The sequence below is a fragment of the Carcharodon carcharias genome, chromosome 34 (genome assembly GCF_017639515.1).
Source record: "Carcharodon carcharias isolate sCarCar2 chromosome 34, sCarCar2.pri, whole genome shotgun sequence".
NCBI lineage: Eukaryota > Metazoa > Chordata > Chondrichthyes > Lamniformes > Lamnidae > Carcharodon > Carcharodon carcharias.
In genome coordinates this window covers 20,518,945-20,536,359 of record NC_054500.1, presented here as the reverse complement: position 1 = coordinate 20,536,359, position 17,415 = coordinate 20,518,945, and positions in this window count along the sequence as shown.

The following is a 17,415-nucleotide window of genomic DNA, read 5'->3' as shown; positions in this document are numbered from 1 at the left end:
GGTATAAGATTAATCCAGGAAGTGGAATCATGCCCGGTATTCTTAAATGTATTTGACTGCTTATAAATACAATCCAAAGTGAGCACCACCACCTGCAAGCTCCCCTCCAAGTCACACACCATCCTGACTTGTGCAACTGTTCCTTCACCGTCGCTGGGTCAATAACTTAGAACTCCTTCCCTAACAGCACTGTGGGTGTAACTACACCAGATGGACTGCAGCGGTTCAAGGCGGTGCCTTGTCAAGGGCAATTAGGGATGGGCAATAAATGCTGGGCTAGTCAGAGACACCCACAACCCACGAACAAATAAAAAGAAAACTTCATGAACTATCTTCGTACTGGTGTCAGCTGCAGCTCAGTAGGTAGTACTCATCTCTGAAACAGAGGGCTGTGGGCTCAAATCCTACTTCAGTATAATATTGTAGTAATTGTAGCTACAGTCATTACATTCCTTATAGCTACAATTACAAATATCTAGGTTGACACGCTGTACTGTAATGTTGGAGGTGCCATCTTTCACGCAAGACAATAAATTGTTTCAGGTGCATGTAAGAAGTTCCTTGGCACGGTTTTGAGGAGGAGATGAGTTTTCTTCCAGTTCCTTGCCAATATTTAATCATAGGATCACTGAAATTTACCACAGATAAGGGAGCCATTCAGCCCATCATGTCTGCACTGGCTAATAACATCTCTTCAGTCTAATTCAGTTGTTGCTCCATAGCTATGTAGATTATGACACTTCAAGTGCCTATCCAAGTATGTTTCAAACAATATTAATCAACATCATTCAAATAGATCATCCAGTCATTATCACAGATTTTTGCAATGCACAAATTGGCTGCTGCATTTCTGCATTACAAGTGACTACACTTTATAAGCATTGTGATTGGTTGTAAAGGGCTTTAGGACGTCCTGAGGTTCTGAAAGGCGCTATATAAATGCATGCTATGGATGTAAAATGGAAGAAAGTGGGGTATATTTGGAAAATGGTCCACATGCTCACCCAGACACCTGGGTTTTCTAGTTCAGAACCTGTTGGGTAATATGAGAGGGGTTAGAAGGTCCAAATTCTGGGATGTGCTCACTTGGTCAATCTCAGATATGAGCCTGAAGGGGAAGTCAAAATTAGCCTCAGTAGCCTTGAGGATCTGGGTATAAAGAAAAATCTGCCTCTCCTTATTGCTATTCAGTAAACCTGGCTGGAAAGCAAACATACGGACATCAAGTCAAGAAGGCGGAATTAGATTTCAGCTACGAAGGTTTTGGTGGTTGAATAGCCCTTTGCCCTATCTAGGTTAACAAATGAGGAATGACCACTTGGGTGAGCACGTGTAGCATGGGCCATGAAACAATAACTTGAAGGGACAGCCTGCACCTTAAGGAGACACGGTGAAAAATTTGGAGATGGAGGAGGAGGAAAAAAAAACTGGATGGTTACCCTGCCTGTTGTACACTGGGTAACGATCTGTTTTGAACAAGTTTGAGGGCCTTAAGGATGGGTCCCATTCTGCCCAGATGAGTAAGGGGCCGTGCAAACTGAGCAACTGCACAGGGGCCTGAGTCAATCTGAGGGCCCCACCCCCAACCCAGTAATAACTTAAGGGTTTGAGATTTTCTGCTGTAAATCAATCTGAAACTTTGGACCAAACGTTGGGCAACCAGCAGTGACAATCTAAACAGTTAATCCTAAAACCCATTGACCAAAAGGGCAGTCATCGAGTTTATCTAATTAAGGACTCTTACAGAGATCTCTGAATAAACTGAATCAAAAAGTGTGATGTCAAGATTCAGTCAAGACCGTTCCTGTGGTCTTTAAATCTCTAATTTTGATTCATAGCCAGAAACTCAGATGCAATACCTTCTCTACCCCCTCCTGCATCTCTAGTGGCCCCCAACAATGGATTCTTGGGCCCCCCCCTCCTATTTCTCATCTACATCCTGCCCCTCGGCAACATCATCCGAAAGCACGTCAGCTTCTACATAAATGCTGATGACACCCAGTTCTACCTCACCATTACCTCTCTTGACCCTTTCACTGTCTCTCAATGACCAGACTGCTCACCACACATACAGTACTGGATGAATAGAAATTTTGGGAGGACCGAAGCCATTCTCTTTTGTCCCTATTGCTACAAACATTGATCCCCAGCTGACTCCATTTCTCTCCCCAGCAACTGTCTCAGACTGAACCAGATTATTCACAACCTTGGTCTCACATCTGACCCTAAGATGAGCTTCCGACCACACATCCACCCTATCACTGAAACCACCCATTTCTACATGGGTAACATTGCTCAATTCCACCTGTCCCAGTTCATCTGCTGCTGAAGCCCTCACCTGTACCTTTGTTACCTATCGATGGGACTATTAGAACACACCCAAAGCCGACCTCTTGCTTTCTACTCTCCATGAACTTGAGGTCATCCAAAGCTCTGCTGCCAATGTCTCAACATGCAGCGAATTCCATTCACCCATTCCCCCTGTGCTCGCTGGCCTACAATGTCTCCTAGTCAAGCAAAGCCCTGATTTTAAAATTTTTATCCTGCATGGCCTCCCCTCTCCCTAATCTCTTCCAGCCCCACAACCCTCATATCTGCGTCCCCCTTATTCTGATGGTCTTGATCATCCCCAACCAATAATCACTCCACTATTGGTGGCTGTGCTTTCAGCTGTCTGGTTCTAGGATCTGGAATTTCCTCACTAAATCTGTTTCTTGACCTCTCTCTCCTCCTTTAAGACGGTCCCTAAAACCTACCTCTTTAACCAAGCTTTTGGTCATCTGACCCAATATCTCCTTATGCTGCTCGGTGTCAAAACTTTCTTTACAACCCTCCTGCGAAGTATCCTGGGGTATAGTATTATGATAAAGGCATTATATAAATACAAGTGGCTGCTATTGCCAATTCCATACATTACAACAGTGACTACTCTTTAGTACATAATTGTCTGTGAAGTGCTTTGGAATGTCCTGAGGCTATGAAAGGCGCTATAGAAATACAAGTGTTTATTTTCTTTTTGTAACACAGCGACCGCCTGTAAGTCTTGGCTCTGCCTGGAAGTTCATTTATCTGCAACCAGTTTTTGCTGTTTAATTGAAATTTATTCCATCTTGGCTCTATTTAAGAATAAAGTATAACATCTGGAAACAATCAGGGGCCCAGAGTGTGGAAAACAATGATGGGGTCACTGAGCACGATCAGCTCAGTTTCCTTCATAACCCACCAGTAATATTTGTTTATTTGTCGCCATAGAAACTGCCAATTTTGTTTTCCAAAATAAGTCAAGGAGATCTCAACCACCACTCATTTATAAATATACTAGTATACAGATCTGTATTATTGAGTTCACAAACAGCAACAGGTCTATGGTGGTGCCGTATAACGTTTATTTGAATACTTATGGTAGTTAGCACCACTTAGCATCAGTGAGGGAGCAGGTTGAAAGGGCTGGATGACCTACTCCTGCTCCTATTTTCTATGATTCTATATATGATGATGTTAACATGATTTGACCAGTTGAGTGGGGAAGATTGTGGCATAGTGATATTGTCATTGGACTAGTATTTCAGAGGCCTGGGCTAATCCTCTGGGAACATGGGTTCAAATCCCACGAGAGCAGCTGGCGGAATTTAAATTCAATTGATAAAATCTGGAGCTGAAAGCTAGTCTCAGTAATCGCGACCACAAAGCTATCATCGATTTTTGTAACCTTCACCAACCCTGAAATCCTCCGAGATCTCTGTGCCCCCTCCAATTCTAGCCAATTGCATGTCCCTGATTTTAAAGGCTCCATCATTGGTGGCTGTGTCAAGCCTGAGCCCAATGCTTTGGAGTTCCCTCCCTAAACCTCTCTGCTTCTCTCTCTTGCTTTAAGGTGCCACATATCACCTTATGGCTGGTTGTCAAATTTTGTTTGATAACGTCACCGTGAAACACCTTGGGACGTTTTACTATGTTAAAGGTGCTATATAAATGCAAGTTGTCATTGGCTTTGCAGGAATGAAATGATACCCTCAAGAGGATTCTGAACGCAAACAGTTGGTTGGATTTTGTTCATGTGGAAATATTTTAAATGGTTCTACTGATAAATCAATGCAGCAGATGCAAGGATACACACACCCTACTCCAGTTTTATTCTGGCTGCAGACAAAACTGGGCCACATGTTGTAGATAATGAAGCTTGACTAGCAGCCTGTGTCTATTAACTATTCTACACAATTATTAAATGAAAGCAGTCCTCAGACTTCAGTACTTGACTCAGTCAATTTCCAGACTGGGGAGGGGGGTGGGGGGGGTTGAATTTTTTAAAAATGTATTCTTTCTTGAGATGTGGGCATCGCTGGCAAGGCCAACATATTTTTGCCCATCCCTAATTGCCCTTTGAACTGAGTGGCTTGTTAGGCCATTTCAGAGGGCAATTAAGAGACAACCGCATTACTGTGGATCTGGAGTCACATGCAGGCCAGACCAGGTAAGGACATGAGTGAGCCAGATGGGCTTTTGTGACAATCGATGATAGTTTCACAGTCACCTTTACTGAGACCAGCTTTCAGTTCCAGATTTTATTAATTGAATTTAAATTCCATCAGCTGCTTAGTCCAGTGACATTACTATTATGCCACCATCTCCCTCAAAATGAATGAATGACTTCCATGTTACAATAAATAAAGACTTTGCATTTATATAGTGTCTTCCATGACCACAGGACGACCCAAAGCACTTTACTTTAATTCAGCAAGCCACCAGCAGAACTAGCTCTCCCTATATCTCTTTCTCCAGAGTGTTGAGATTGTGGAACTCGCTACCACAGGGAAAGGTTGAGGCAGAACGAATTACTAGTCCAGTAACATATCCAGAGGCCCGGTCCAATGCTCTGGTGACATGAGTTCCAATCCCACCACAGCAGCTAGAGGATTTTTAATTTAATTCATTAATAAATTTGGAATAAAAAAAGCTAGTCTCAGTAATGGCGATCGTTAAAAGTACCAGATTGTCGTAGAAACCCATCTGGTTCACTAATGTCCTTTAGGGAAGGAAATCTGTCATCCTTAGCTGGGTCTGGCCGACTTGTGACTCCAGACCCATAGCAATGTGGTTGACTCTTAACCGCCCCCTGAAATGGCCTAGCAAGAAACTCAGTTGTAAAAAAAACCACACAAAATAAAACACCGTAGGTGTACCTACACCACATGGATTGCAGTGGTTCAAGAAAGCAGCTCACCACCATCTTCAAATAGAATGGGCAATAAATGCAGTGATTATTAAATCCCATGGATGAATAAAAGGTGAATACGATAGATGCATTTAATTAGGGAAATTAGGTCTAGGCGAATGGGACAGGAGCAGTATCTTAAAAGGGAAGGGGTGAAAGGCAACAGCTGTTTAGCAGAGCAGAATAAATTTCTGAAACGTCCACAGCAGCAATAGTAATAGTTAAAGCCTTTAAGTACCAAAACTCAAAAAAAGTATTCCACAGTTGCATTTGGTTTTTCTCAAACTGCAGCCTCATTCTGGTTTTCAAATCACTCCATGGCCTTGTCCCACTACTTCCCTATCTCGGTAATCTCTTCCAGCTTCACAACCCTTGGAGATCACTGGATGTCTCCAATGCTGGCCTCTTGTGCCACAGCTGATTACTCTCCACTCCAAAACCAGTGACACCGAGGTCATTGCTGACACCGAAACCACTGCCGCCTGAAATGTTTCCTCTTGTGGGAGAATTTAGAACTAGGGATCACTGTTTAAAAATAAATGAGCAGCCCCTTAAGACAGGGATGAGGAGAAATCTTTTCTGAGGGTCATGAGTCCTTGGGACTCTTTTCCTCAAAAGGCAGTGGAAGCCGAATCTTTGAATATTTTTAAGGCAGAGGTAGATAGTTTGTGGATTAACAAGGGGGTGAAAGGTTATTGGGAGTAGACGGGAAAGTGGAGTTGAGGCCACAATCAGATCAGCCATAATCTTATTCAATGGCGGAGCAGGCTCAAGGGGCCGAGGGGCCTACTGCTACTCCTAATTCGTATGTTTGTATGTCCGTATGAAATCATTGCAGAACAGGCCAAGCCAGTTCCTCATTCTCAGCAGCTGTATCAGTTTGCTCACTCAAACATTGACAAACATCTATGAAATCTTAATATATTTCTTGCAAGTCAAATGCACATTTTGTGCATCCAGTCTTGCAGGAGGGCAGGAGAGGGTGAGTGAGCAGGGTGGGAGGGAGGAAATGGAAAAATAAGCGAAGTAGACTGTGAGAAAACAAGGACATGAAATTAAAATATTGTTATTAAATTCCCTCATGACATGAGCCTGAGTTTGGGACCAGCAGGAACTCAAACCCAAGAGTGTTTTTTCACTCGCACAAATAAAACAGCACAAAAGCTTTATAAAATGATGACTCCCATTCACATAGTTCTCTCTCTCTCTACACCATCTGAAGTGGGACCAGAGGACCACAAGAAAAATCAGTGAAAAGTAACACAAAATCCAGACCCTACACTTCCAGCACAGTGCTGAGGGAATGCTGCACCGTCAGAGGAGCCGCTAACGTCATAAAAAAATCATAAAAACATCATTGATGTTTGTGGGAGCTTTCTGTGCACAAATTAGCTTCCGCATTTATTACATTACAACAGTGAAGGCACTTCTATAGTACCTCATTGGCTGTAGAGTGCTATTGGTTATGAAAGGGACTATAGAAATGCAAGTCTTTCATTTTTTCCTTCCATCAAACACTATTGCATGCATTCAATTCCATTTAGTAATTTTACACATTTCACATCACATATCTGTTACTGCTTTGGCTGGGAATAAGTTGGTGTCTCAAAGTTTCAATATCCGGTCTAATCTACAATCAAAACAAAACCCGCCTATATCTTACAGAGTTAAACTCATGGAAAAATGCTGATGAATACTGACTGACTCGTCCTCTGGCACAGGAGACAAAAGGAGATTTTTCTTTTAAAAAGTTAAAGCTTTGCAAAGCTCGTTTCATGTTCACATTTGCTCTATCTAAAGTCCTTTTTTTTTTAAAAAGCTCAAATGTATTTTGTGTAGATTAAAAGCTCCACTTTCACCACAGAGATATTCATCAGAGGTTTCCCCTCCACCACCATTCATGATGTTACAAAAGCTTTTCACAAGCTGCCAGGAACCTGCTGTAATAAACAGAATTACAGGGAGTTCAAGTGCTTGTAAATGACAGGAAGTTAGCATGCAAAGAGCTCCCTTTATTTACAACCTTAAGGTTCTGTGTCAATTCTGTACAACTCACTTCCCTTTTAAGTAATGTGGCTGTGGGTGAGCCGAAACATTTTATTGCACAATAAACACCCACTCAGGTGACGCTATTATGCTCCCTCCAGTGAATGGGAACAATACTGAACTCTTCCCACTTGACAATTGCGTTTACCCATTGCTGTTTCAATAGCAGTTTCCCCGCTCCTCTTTCTCTCTTTCCTTATGGACTCAAACTAAGTGAGGAGTCTTGTGCAAGATCTTTGCCCACTCCCCCACCCACCATGGGGCACAGTAACAAAGGCTGATTGAGAGGCACTAACAGTGTATTCTTGCATTAAAGGATTATATGGCAATATTCAATCTGTTTTTATTACTACACAGTAACTATTTCAGTTTCATACGCAGTATTTAGCCCATTACATCCAGTTACCTAAAGCTTCGCTTTTGTCCTCTTATGAATTAATTTATTTTTATCTTCAGTAGCCCATTAATCTATTGCATTGTTAAAAATTGAAGCTCAAATAAATAATTGAACACAGCTTTATATTCCTCGGGCTCCAACATTCCTTCCACTGTGTTGGCTTTTCAACTTGACTTTTCAGGATCTTCCGTTTCTGAATAATAACGACTTGCATTTATTTAGCGCCTGTAATATCCTGAGACCCTCCCCACCCCACCCCACCCAAAGCCAAACAAAATTTGACACTCAGCCATGAAAGGAGATAGCAGGGCAAGTGACTAAAAAGCTTAGTCAAAGAGGCAGGTTTTAAGGAGTAGTGTCTTAAAAGGCACCATTCCAATACTGGGCACCGGCTTTGATGAAAGGTCATAGGCCTGAAAGTCTGTCATGACCATGTTGAAATGATTGTAATATTCATTGACTGTATTGCAGCACCTCGTGATCCATGTGTTGCACTTTCTTGTGATGGTGATCTAGAAATGTTTTGGAATGTTCTTTCAGATATTTTATGAATAGAGTATATTTTTCCCAAAGAAAAAAATTGGGAAGAATTTTCCCGTCGGCGGGGGAGGGGTGGGGTGGCGGTGCCCGCTCACCGACACACGGTGACATCAGGCGGACGTCCCGACTTCACCGTCCAACCTTAGGGGGGCGGGGAGGCAAAGAGCCCAGGCGGCCTTCACATTTTTCATGATGAAACCTCATCCACGGGCGGGATGAGGTTTCATGAAGGGCTCATTAATTAAATAAAAGTTTTTGAAACAATTAGTGGACAGTTCCACATGAGGGCACATGCTCTTAAAATTTTTCTTTACCTTGATTACAATTTTTCAAAACTTAAAACTAATCTCCGAGGCACCTCCGTGCCTCAGGGAGACTTCTGCGCTCTTTCACGCGCATGTGGAATCCGCGTCCCCCCCCCCCCTCCCCCCCACCCCCGCTGCCCGCCCAGCGCTTCTGGGATGACGTCACGCAGGGCGGGTCTTAATTGGCCCACCCATGTAAAATGGCGGCACGCACCCAATCTCACTCCCACCCCCCGCACAGGGAAAACTGGGCCCATTAATTTTGCTGCTCTCTCCACACGTGCTGCCTGACCCACTGAGGATTTCCAACATTTCCTGTTTTTATTTTCGATTTCCAGCGTCTGCCATCTTTGTCTTTGCACACGGTTTAAATACCTTTCCGCAGCGGCTCTTTCCTACAACCCTAGCCAAACAAAAATACGATGGGTTCAGAAATTCGTTTCAACACTTATTAATATTGAGTTAATTGTGTTGTTAAGTTTAAGGATAAACTGGTGCGGGGTATTGGCTGATTAAGTGTCTTAAGCACATTTAAAGAGGGACCGGGGGACGGTAATGGTGTAGTGGTAATGTCACTGGACTAGTAATCCAGAAGCCCAGACTAATGCTTGACACTGTCCAGCACAAAGCAGCCCCACTTGATTCTCACCCCATCCACAAACATTCACTCCCTCCACCACCGGCTCACAGTAGCAGCAGTGTGTGTACCATCTGCAAGATGCACTGCAGGAATTCACTAAAGGGTCCTTAGGCAGCCCCCTCCAAACCCAGGACCACTACCATCTAGAAAGATAAAGGCAGCAGATAGATGGGAACACCACCGCCTGGAAGTTCCCCTCCAAGACACTCACCACCCTGACTTGGGAATATATCGGCCGTTGCTTCACTGTCGCTGGGTCAGAATCCTGGAACTCCCTCCCTAACAGCGCTGTGGGTGTACCTACACCACATGGACTGCAGCGGTTCAAGATGGTAGCTCACCACCACCTTCTCAAGGGGCAATTAGGGAAGGGCAATAAATGCTGGTCCAGCCAGCGAGACCCACAAATCGCAAATGAATGTAAAAAAAAAAGGTCTGGGGTCATGGGTTCAAATCCCACGATGGCAGCTGGAGGAAGTTGAAGTCAATTAAATATTGGTGCAGAGGGATTTCCTTTATGGGCTGCTCCTGCACACCCTCCACTTCCTCACTCTTGTCAACTGCCCAGACATGCCATGGAGCTCTGTCCTGGTGTCTGGCAGCGGCAGGATTCCCCAGCAGAGGGCCACGTGTGGAGGGCGTTGCATGCAGCAGACCCGTGCAATAGGAGATTAAGATGGTTCATGGGCTCAGGCCACCTGTGGCCTTGGCGAGTCCATATTCCAAATCCATGCAGAATGCCATAAGTTTCAGCCGCTTTGCGGCCATTTGAGGGGGCTGCTCCTCAAATTTTGGTTGCACATCAGCCCCACGCTCCTGCTCTTTGGTCACCTGGTGCAGAGACGGGCGAGGAGGAAGGGGGACCTCGGTGTAAGCCTGCTCCTAGGCTTGGCCAAGGCGGCCATCAACAGGTCTAGGCAGCGGGTGGTCGAGAGGGTCACCCGGCTAGGCTGTCTGCTGCTCTACCGCGGATATGTTCACGGCCGGGTGTCCCTGGAGAGGGAGAACACAGAGTCCACCAGTACGCGAAAATCGGGCACCGCGAGAACTGGAGTGCATCAGCAGCTCGGGGAGCACCATTTTAATTTAATTACGCATGTTTCCTTTAAAGTTTTGTTTTTGTTAGCTGTCAGCCCTTCTATTCGTTAATTTTATTGATTTACATTTTTTTTTCCAAAAGTTCATATAAAGAGGAACTGGGAGATGTCAATGGTAACGTCACTGGCTAATGCTCAGGGGGCAGGAGTTCAAATCCCACCACGGCAGCTGGTGGTATTTAAATTCAATTAATAATCTGGAATTGAAGAACTAGTCTCAGTAATGGAGACCATGAAAACAATGTTGTAAAAAAACCCATCAGGTTCACTTAAGTTCTTGAGAGAAGGAAATCTGTCCTCCTTACCTGGTCTGGCCTACATGTAACTCCAGACCCACAGCAATGTGGTTGGCTCTTAACTGCCCTAAGAAATGGCCTAGCAAGCCACTCAGTGCCAGGGAAGTTAGGGATGGGCAACAAATTCTGGCCTTGCCAGTGATGCCCACATCCCATGAAAGAATACATTTTAAAAAGTGCTTCATTGGCTGTGAAGTATTTTGGGATATCTTGAGGTGGTGAAAGGCACTATATAAATATAAGTGCCCCTTTAAGGGGCTATCACTTGTTAATTTGTTTATTTTGGGGTTTAAAAAAAGAGTATAAAGATGGAGTGGAAGATAACGATGGCATAGTGGTAATCCAGAGGTTCAGGTTAATGCTCTGGGGATATAGGTTCAAATCCCACCACAGCAGCTCGCGGAATTTAAATTCAATTATATTCCGCTACCAGTGGGCACCGCAGGGGCTGGAGTGCATCATCAGCCCCAGGAATATTATTTTACTTTAGTTTGATAAATTTCCTTTAATGTATTGCCTTTTTGTTATGGTGCCCCTTTAAGAGGCTGTTTATTTGTCTATTAGTTTATTTGTTATTTATTTTTATTGGTATGCAGAAGAGTATAAAGAGGGACAGTTTATGGGTTTTTAAAGAGCATATAAAGAGGACTGCTGGGGCCCTGATTAATAAGTAGGAGGCAGACATGTAATGCTGCATTCGGTAAATATAAACAACCTATCAAAAGGATTCCATCTAGTTTCATACTTCACTATCTAGCTTAGGATTCTTTTATCACCGCTAAGGAACTCCTACCTGGAGACCTGCTCTTTTCTCCTGGTAATGTCCTTCATCTAACAGTCTATCAATTTAAAAAGACAACCAGGAGATATTTGCCACCTTACCTCAATGACTGGGCTTTAAATCCCAGTCCTTTGTTTTCAAGTTTGCATAAATTGCTAGTTAGATCCAATTTGGTGCAGCGAGCTCAGTTCTGGGCACCACACTTCAGAAAGGGTGTACTGACTTTGGAGAGGGTGCAGCACAGATGCACCAGAATGATACTGAGGCTAAAAGGATTAAATTATGAGAACTGGGTGCAACTCTCTCTCTGGTCACAACCAATTAAACTAAATTAACAAATTCAGGGACAAAGTAAAAGGCAGCCCCGTAAAGGGAAACTGCAAAAACAAAAGACAAAATTCAAAGGAAACTTACAAACATCAAACCAAAATGTGATCAAAGGGGTCAATAACACACCCCAGACCCCATGGTGCCCACCGACCACAGAAGTGCTGATGGACATCGCGTGTTCTCTCTCCAGGGACGCCCGGCCACAAACATAGCCGCATAAGAGGGGCAGACAGTCGGGCCAGATGACCCCCTTGATTCCCTGCTGCCTGGACCTGTTAATGGCCAACTTGGTCATGCCCAGGAGCAGGTTCACGAGGAGGTCCTCCTCCTCCTTCCCCGCCCCTCTCCGGACCGGGGAGAACTGAGTGCAGTTGTACAAGGTCAAGGGATGATCGAATCGAGATGTTTAAGGTGAGGAATAGGAGTCAATGGGGTAGATGGATAAGTTACAGAACAAGGGGGCATAACCTTAAAATTAGAACTAGGCCTTTCAGGGGCGATGTCTGGACACTTCACACAAAAGGTAGTGGAAATCTGAAACACTTTCCCCCAGAAAGCTATCGAGGTAGGTGGTCAATTGAAAATTTCAAAACCGAAACTTATAGATTTCAACATTTCAGGTTTGCGACATTTTGTCAGAGTTTTATTGGCAAAAGTGGGTAGACAGAGTTAACATACAGATCAGCCAAGTTCTAATTAAGGAACAGAACAGACTCGAGGTTATATACAAGCTCTGTGTCAAAGCACATCCTCTGCTTCTCTAAGATAGTTACACTTGAACTAAAAGTCTTGAGTCAAATAAAACAGTAATTCACAACCAAAATTGTTTTAAAATGAGAGAGAACTAATTATTTTCTTCTTGATCTTCTGATATCTCTCCATGGTAAGCAGCCAGAGATTTACAAGCAGTTGCTAACGGAGGGGGAAAAAATTCCCTCAGCAATAGCTATTATTTCATCACTCAGCACAGGATGTAACCACTTAATCCACTTCCCCATAGGGAATAGCTGAATAGAGGCTGCAAAGAGGGACAGGCCAGTGGTGAGAATTCCTTCAAGTTTATTGCTGACTAGTTTCAGAGAATTGTAAATCAGTAAAGTCAGAATTAAAATGATAGCTGAAAAAGGCCATTCAGCCCTTCCAGCCTGCCCTGCCATTCAACAAGATCATAGCTGATCTTCTACCTCAACTCCATCTTCCTGCACTATCCCCAGATCCCTCCATTCCCCTTAATATCCAAAAATCTATCGATCTCTGTCATGAATATACCCAATGGCTGAGCATCCATGGCTCTTTGGGGTAGAGAATTGCAAAGATTCACAATCCTCTGAAGATATTTGTATTTATTTCAGTTCTAAATGGCCGACCCCACATTCTGAGACTATGACCCTTAGTTCTCAAATCACCAGCTAGGGAATCATCCTCCCAGTCAAACCTTTTAAGAATTTCATACGTTTCAATGAAATCATTTATTTTTGCTAAATTCAGTCCAGTAACTGGGATAGTGTCCTGCTGTGTTTTAAAAAAATCTTGGAGCATAAAGAAGGGTTAATTTACTCCAAACTTTGAGGCACAAGCATCTTTGTTGGTTTACAATTGGTCTCGTCACACGAGACTGCGTATCGATCAGTCTTCAGAAGAAGGTGTGTGTTTGGGGACCATATTTGCATATGGTATACAAAAGGAGTTTCGTTGTTACACGGTGTCTAGTCGTGTTGGCCTACCATTAGATGTTGGCCAGTGAAGTCAAACTCCCGATTGTAGGAACACTGAGTCTGAGAGAGTAGCAAATGAGGACTGAAACTTTTTAGGATTACATAGGATACGGTCATATGCTCTGATGTGGAAGTAATATAAAATATGGCCATACATCCTTTACCTTAAATACAGGTCAAGATGTAGAAAATGCCAAAAAACATCTGGTTAATAATTCAAGTCAATAAGATAACAGCACATAACCCCTTACATGTAGTCTACACAAGGTATAGAATCAAAGAACGTTTACAACACAGAAGGCCATTTGGCCCATTGTGTCCATGCCAGTTCTCTGCAAGAGCAACTCACCCAATCCTACTCCTCGCCGCCTTTCCCCCATTGCTCTGCAAATTTTCTCTCTTCATATAAGCATCCAATTCTCCTTTGAATGCCATGGTTCAATCTGCCTCCAGCACACTCTCAGGTAGTGCATTCCACATCCTAATGACACACTGTGTAAAAAATCTTTTCCTCACGTCACCGTTGCTTCTTTTCCCAATCCTGTTGAAACGATGCCCCCTGATTTTCAACCAATCCACCCATGGGAATAGTTTCTCCCTATCTACTCTGTCCAGAACCCCTCATGATTTTGAGCACCTCTATCAAATCTCCTCTCAACCTTCTCTAAGGAGAACAGCCCTAGCTTCTCCAAGCTATCCACATAACTTAAATACCTGACACCTGGAGCCATTCTTATGAATCTGTTCTGCATCATCTCTAATATTAGTTAGGTGCAGTTACTCAATTTTACTCACTCGGGCCAGATGTTGCCTTTGCTACTGACGTTAATTTCAAAAAGCAGTCTGAAGACTCCTCACATGGCATCATTCCTTGAAGGTAGCTAAAGTTTCTTAAGAGTGAAGCTTTGTATCTCTCTTTTAAACAGCTGTTAACAAACATCCTTATTGTTAACTAGTACTCTCTTAATCCTAGTGAATTTTAACTTTGTCAGGCAGTTTATGACACTCTGGGCATCAACAGATTGCTGGACATACACACACTTTGAGGCATGACCTAGTCAATATCCTCACATATTATTTAAAAGTTTAATTCTTCATCAATGTTACCTTCAGCAACTTCTGCTTTTATCCTGGAGTGTCATTGTGAACAAAACAGCTTGCATTTGTATAGTGCCTTTCATGCAGTAAAATGTCCCAAAGTGGTTCACAGGAGCGATTATCAAACAAAATTTGGCACTGAGTCACATAAGGAGATAACTTCGTTCAGTCCGGAAATCTATTGTTCAGGAACACCAGTTGTCTGAAATTTTTTTTCTGAGAAGCAATTCATGACATAATTTTAGTCCAGTACTTTGGGAGCGGAAACGTGAAAGATAGTGTATTTGAATAAGTAAACAATTTTTATTATGGCTTTATAGTGTTTTATACTTCAGGTCAATATTTATATCTGCAGTGCATTCCAGTTCACATGCCTGTGGTTAGGCATTCTAATATCATTCTATAATTCAGAATTCCAAAATCCAGAAACGAGAAGCATTCCGGACTGGAGTGGTTATGGTGTATAAGGACAGGTGGCTAAAAGCTTGATCAAGGAACACCTTAAAAGGATGAGGGGGAACAGAGAGGCATAGGGAGGGAATTCCAGAGCTTGGCAGCCGTTAATGCTGCAGCAGTGGATACCAAGGATGCACAAGAGGCCAGAATTAAAGGAGCGCAGATATCTTGGAGCAAAACACACAAGGTGTTATTCTATGTTGCCTTCCTTCTAAAACATCAAACTTACAATGAGTAAAAGGCCGTCATTGAAGGAGCACAGCAATCTCAGAGGCTCGTAGGTTTGGAGGAGGTTAGAGAGATAGGGTTTGGTGAGAAATGTCAGTCAGGGTGCAGAATTTGAAAATAAGGTTACTAATTTTTTTTCATAAATATAAGCTAGGACTTGTCAGAGAAACTAATGCTGCCTTCTCACGTGGTTTAATCATAATTGCTACTTTTGCTGTTCAGCTACCTTTTCAAATCCAACGGAAAAATCTTCCACATTCTTACAAAAATTTCCAATCAGCCAGTTAACCAATACTCCGCTCCTGCAATTAAAGGTGAACATTTCAGACGACGCTTCCCGTATGTAAGGATGAGAAGGCAGGCAGTTTAAAAGAAAACACATACAAGCTGTGGCCAGACTCTTCGTACATTTATTATCCTCATAACATTAGAAAGATCCAAGCAACTATAGTACATAAATAAGTTACTATTTGCGTGGAAAAGGATCCTGGAATCAATTTCTTCAGTCATTTTCCCTAATCGTCAATGTGTCTACTGAAGTTCTTTTTTTTTTAATTACATTATCTACTGTCGTAGAAAAATAGATTTAGAAGAAACACATATAATTCACATGGTCAAATTTACAGAGAAGGTTAAGATTTTTACTATATATCGTGTACATTTGCGGGCAGAAGTCAGTCATCAACATATAGGTTGCACAAAGATGAACTTAAAGGAAAAAGGAACAGCAGTTGCAGGAGGTGCATTCAACATAATTGCTGCAACCATTCCAATTAACATCTCGTCATAACCCACACCAGTTGGATTGTAGTAGAGCGAGTGGTACAATTGATGCAGCCTAGGGCAATTATAAAAACGGCTCATTATAGGGCACTGCTGATTTTAAAACCAGATAAGTGCTTAATACAGTGGTTTTCAACCTTTATTTACTTAAGGAACCCTATAATATTTTGTGAAATTCTGGGGAACCCCAACCCCCTCTCCCTCCTCCCTCCACTGTGTGTACACATATGTAAAGATGAAAGCAAAGTAAAACACTATTGAACGAATGAATGAAAATGCTGAAAAATTTTAATGAGTTTTTCATTAAATGTAAGAACCATATATCTTGAAAATTTTAAACATTTAGTGCAATTTTCAAATGACCTGAAAATTGTGTGGAATCCATTAGGAATGCTCACAGAGCCCTTGGGTTTAGTATTAAGCCCTGGCTTAATATTAAAAGTTTCTTGGCAGCAATTTAATGAGAGGATTTCACTGTCTTACACTGAAAAACAAGAAGTTTCAAATTCTACTGGACTAGCTGCAACAGCTAAGGAATGGTGGGATAATGGCTCGCAAATCTTTTCCATACAGTTTTTCCTGATTTTTGGTTAGGTAGACATATTTAAAATGTCATCAACAAATCACATTTAAAAGCTGCTACTCAGATTTCCCTCCCTGGGGTGGGTCCTATCCCATACCTGAAAGCTCCTAACTTGATCCCCAGTACGTGCTAAACCACTTGATTTTGGTGCGAGCAGAGAGGAGTAGAGGTTGGGGGGGGGGGGGGGGGGCAAAAAATCCATGCAGAATTTCTGTTTCCGATTGCTCCGCAGTGACTCTTGCTGTTAAGTGGTCTGCCGGGCATTGGCCTTCAAGGTTCATAAAAAGAGCATGGGTAAGGTCGGCAGATTTCCTTCCCTAATGGACATTAGTGAACCAGATGGGCTTTTATGACAATTGACGATGATTTTATGGTCACCATCACAGAGACTAGCTTTACATTCCAGATTTATTTACTGAATTCAAATTCCACTAGCTGCCATGGTGGGATTTGAACCCATGTCCCCAGAATATTAGCTTGGGTCCAACGACATTACCACTAAGCCACCCTCTTCCCCCTAAGTAGTCTGAATAGCCTCCTCCTACTCCCATGTTTCCATCAGAGCACCATGGTTTGAGTAGAACGCAGAACCATTCTCCCGAGCAATTGCTCGGATCTCAGGAACCTTTCGATTTTTAAAACTCCACATTCCATTAACAAGAAATGTTCTTCTACTCTCCCTCCTGCCCCACTCCCTCCTCTGACTCTCTCAACAACTGCCCATAGTGCAAGTCAGATGATGCACGCGTGCTGGGCAAAGCTGCAGGACCATGAACGGAGACAGGACATTCTGAAGTAACAAATGGGAGCTTATGAATTAGTCAAATTCTTACATTGCTTCTACTTCCCAGGAGTAGATGCACTGTTCTAATGTGCTTTGAAACAAATGACCTGACCTATCCTGTCCC